The following is a 5079-nucleotide window of genomic DNA, read 5'->3' as shown; positions in this document are numbered from 1 at the left end:
TATGCCTCGCAAACAAAAAATTTCAGGTCGTTTCATTACCTGCAGTGGGGCCCGTTTGGGTATTCAATCCAAAATACCTGTTGAAATTATTATAACTGATTTTTTACATAATGATAAATAGGTTTGCTTATTTAGGAATATATCAGGTATGAGCAAAGTCATGGTATCACATCATTTATTTTGAATATAATGTTTCCTTTTGCAATAAAACCCTTCACTTTAGCCCAAACGATTAAGCTTGCAATAATAGGGGGGCAGTCGCAGAATAATAATATTTCGTTTCTGTCCAATCTTGTCTATTACATATTGCGTCAAACGACCATAATTTGAACATAATTTAGACAATAGTTTTTTTTTACCCATATAGTCATCAAATGATATGTTTTTTTGTCGAAGCCAATCAACGATACCCGTTTTTCTCCATGCATCAGTAGGTAATCTCCTAACTTTTCTGTAATGATAACATGCATTATCCATCACAATCAGAGGATTAGATGAAATGACGTCCAACATTTGCTCAAAATATTCTTTAAACACATCGTCGTTCATGTCCTCACGATAATCGCCAGAATGCATTGACTCAAAAACCAATAAATTGCCGTCAAAACTGACGAAATTCAATACAATGTTTGAACCCTTATTTTTCTCTCTTGGGGGTGGACATTCTTGATTCCCTTTCTTGATGCTCATTAACGCTATACAAAAAACCTACCTGCATATTTCAAGATTATAGGTTCAGTAGCTTCGGCTTTACGTTAATATAAGAGTGTTAGCCAATCAATAGATACCCACTTATACAATTTTGAATAGTATCAGCAATAAACTAAAAGGATTACAGTGGAATATATTGGTAATCCTATTCCTACTAATATTATAAATGTGTAGAATTTGTGAGAATGGATGAATGTAATGTATGTATTTACTGAAGAAAAGAGAATTGAAACTTTCTATGTTTTTTACCACTTTTATTTGTAACTAACATTGAGAGTTGAATGTATAAGTTTGAAAATGTCTATATAGGATGAAACTGTAGTAACGTTAGTTACAAGTAAAAGTGATAAAAACATTTCTCTTTCCTTCACGTAGTAACGGCTACATCCATCAATTATCTGTATGTACATACGTTTTTTACTTTTTCACGAATAAAGAGGTCAACGGATTCAAATTAAAGATGGTATATAGATAGATCATGACCTGTAATAACATATAGGTTCCCACGATAACGCAGGTAAAACAGGGAATCAGGTAGTTTTGTACAGCGTAATGGCTTACTGCGTTGCGTCATGTTGAATCTATTCGTGATAACTTTCAAACGATTCGTTCAAATTACTTAGTGTAAAGGACAAAGTTCATCTATAAAAAATACTTAAAACGACAATTGTATCAATGTTCATGAGAATTTGACAGATATTCTAAAATGTGCATTGCAAAAAAAGTATCCGATTTAATTGTATTTTTCTACACCCGTACTCTAACAATACACTTATATGACCATAATCCGTTTCATAATTATATCCATTATGATACAGATTTTTCATAACGATACAGATTATCAACCAATAGAAACCCATACCTTTCAATCAAGAATCCTGTTCCTTTGTTTGTCCTAGATTCTAACCTAAGTAACTAATTGCTTTATTTGTCAAAATCAGCTTTCATATTACCTACCTATATTATCAAAATGTCTGAAAACAGCGATATAGAAGGAATACCATCGACTCCAATATTTTTAAAAGATCAGATTAATTACAGTTGTTATAATTCAATATAAATATAATTAGAATCTTTATAGTTTTCATATATCCATGATAATACTATTAGGTTTGTGTTTTTTAAAAAAAATATGAGTTAATTACTGTAAATGTGTTCAATACAAATATAACATTTATAGTTTTTCATTATTTATCGAGTTTAGAAAAAATAGCGTATGCAACTCTCATGTAATGGTTATTATTACACTCGTATATACCATACAAAACTCGCCTTCGGCTCGTTCCGTATCCCGGTTAATGATCGTGTCTTAATAACCATCATTACTTGATCGTTGCATAATATACTATTATGTCGTTTAGGCGTGAAAGAGCTTCATACATACATACATACATTTATCCTCATAAACTTCCACATTTATAATATAAGTATAGATTAGTATAGATAATAAAAATGTAACCTTCCACAACGTTAATACGCACCTGGCCTATGCGTGTAAGAAAATATAAATTTTTGTTAAATTTGGCGGAGGATTCAAATCTGGTTTCGATAGTTTGGCGAAAGCGTAGGGAGTTTCTTGTCAAAGGAGCAAGTTGTCACAACGCGAATTACAGAAAATGTTACAATATCACATACTACCAAAATCTTTTCGCGAGTAGATCCAACTTCCAAGACTCCCTAAAGAAAATTTCAAAGGCATGGATTTCAGTATAATTCGTCGGTTGAGGAGATAGTGTTCATACCACCACAGAATTCCTTACAGAAGAGACACTCATTCGGCGGCTCTCCAAGTTTTTGTGACCAACATTCTATGTTCGAGGTGGTTAATTTTAAGCGGTGAATTCAGATTATTTGAAACTTATCAGATATATAATTTGATCACACTCAAGGTATTATTACGATATCATATCGGCAGGTTATTAGACCAACATTTCGTCAATTTCAACCAAAATAGCTTAATTTCATCGTATTCAAATTCACTAGCCAGTCGACGAAATTTAAGGTAGACAGCAATCACCTCGATATACTCAAAAAGTTCATAATTTCTGCTCCGTGCTGGGTGTCCCTTCTGTAAGGTGTTCTGTGATACTACGTGAGAGTGAATTTTCATATCTTGAAATATTGTCGTTTTCCTGAGATATATGAATTTCCAGTGTGTTTAACACATTTATTTCAGTGTAGAACAAATCACTTCAAGTGATTGTGATTGCTGTTATTGTGAGAGAATGGACGGTCGATCTGGTTCAAAATGTCGGTCGCGGTGAGTTCTAACATCCACCTATGCGACATGTTACTGTCATAATATTTCCAATACAAAAAAAGTAACAAATAAGTTTGGATACAACAGAATTACAGAGTTGCTCAAAAGTTATGAAGTGATTAATTGGGGTATCATTCAAAACAAACATTTCAACACTCGTACAGTCAGACTATTGAAAATATCAAGCCCCATGATTTGATTCCAGATGGGTCGCAACTATGAACCAAAAACAAATAGGAATTGAACAGTTCCTACCGTTCTGCTTAAATCTGCTAGTGTGGTAAAAAGTAATGAAATGTCCATGCTAATTAGGAACGCTGCTCATATTTTCAATATCCATTACAGAACTCCGCAAAGGTAATGCCAGAAAGTTGGTGATAATGAACGTATCAATGATGTTTTCACTACTGATGAAATGGGTTATGAAAATCTAGAAAAAATGTTAATGACAATGAAGAGTTACAGTTGGAGAATAACTTCAAGAAAGCTTGAGACATATATTTTGATTCGACTTCCAAAGAAGTGCGAAAATCAGCTTTTGTATGTATAGAAGCTATACAGAAATCAATGCCGCAAAGTTGGTGTGATTCGCAAATGGCAGGTTCTCATTAGTCTACCGGATTTCTGTAGTGACATTCGAGATCATCAATAAGAACACCACAATTAACAAGCTTCTTTAGGGCTACCAACTTCAACAAAACTGGCATTATTACCTTCTTCGACAATTTGGTCCAAGTGAGATCTATAATAGAAATGAAACCAGTTTGACAACCGTACAACTTCCAGACCACATCGTGGCTAGAAAAAGATTCTAACAAATTGGTGCACTAAATTAGCATTGTAACATTTAATCCCAGCCCTTAGACTGAAGTGTATAAACTCTGAAGAAATATTTGAAGTCAGTCTGTTATGCATATCACCTTTCTTCCTAAAGTTGAAAATGAGCGACTTATGTGGAAATATTTGTTTCTTTTACTAGTCCAAACATTTTCTTTGTTTTGGCGAATAAAGAGCTATAAAATATCGAGTAAATATCCAAAAACACCGCCTTCTCGTTGAACACATGTTTGGCCACATCTCTTGATACTATATATTGCTTTCAATACAATTCGGCCATCAATTCTATTAATTATAGTTTCAATATAATTTTTCAGTTTATCTACTTTATTATGTTTCATTTTGTACACCTCATTTTTCAGAAATCCTCAAAAATGAAAATCCAGATGTGTCATGCCTAGTGAACGAGGAGGCCACTTAACGAGACCATTTGTAGCAATCCATCTGTTTTCAAAACAGTTTCGCAACATTCTTTTGACGCCACTGTATCCATACTAAGCTGAAAATATAAAAAAAATTCCGATTTTCCAATTTCCCTCAGAGTGTGCGGAGCTCGCACTGAGGCTCGGGAAACAAAGCAAACAGTTTTGTTTCACGACAAGAAGTTGATGTGACTTGACGCCGGGGCTTCAATCTGCCTCCTCCGCAGGTCTCCTCACTATTTCTCACTAAGGTCTCAAGTCAATTCATAAACTCCATTCTAATAATGTGGAAATGATAAAAAAATGAAGCGATGAAATCACCAAAATCACTACTGATGAAAACTAAACTTGCAATTCGAAGAACCGTACATTCATTTTATTTTAAGAAGGAAATAAAGACCCTTAACAAAATAAGATAGAATAAAATAAAATAGAATAGAATATATTGTGGAATGATAGGCAGAAAGAAATTGTAGACAAATTTGAAGCAATTGAATTTCAGCTGTAAAAAACAAACAAATTCACCCTAAATCGAAAATGATGGATGGAGAAAACATTGCGTGAGGTCTAACGAACGATATAGGTACCATTGGAGAGATATAGCAAAACGAAAACATCACAAAAAAGTACTCAGAATGATTCCTCTTCATATTAAATATGTCCGACTCTGATATCTTACCCCCCATCCGAAATTTAAGAGGTGGGGAACTATTTGCGTCCGCACTGTACAGGGAGACGATGGAAATTCAGAAATAGGGTAACAATGTCAGTCGAAAAGAGGAAATAATTCAAATTATTGATATATGGCTCCCTTCATTGAGTTGCTCTCCTACATTTAATTCAATTATT

Source organism: Leptinotarsa decemlineata, unplaced genomic scaffold (assembly GCF_025532065.1).
Source record: "Leptinotarsa decemlineata unplaced genomic scaffold, Ldec_3_MD MMD2_P_RNA_scaffold_6, whole genome shotgun sequence".
Lineage (NCBI taxonomy): Eukaryota > Metazoa > Arthropoda > Insecta > Coleoptera > Chrysomelidae > Leptinotarsa > Leptinotarsa decemlineata.
Note: the sequence above shows the minus strand (reverse complement) of the source record.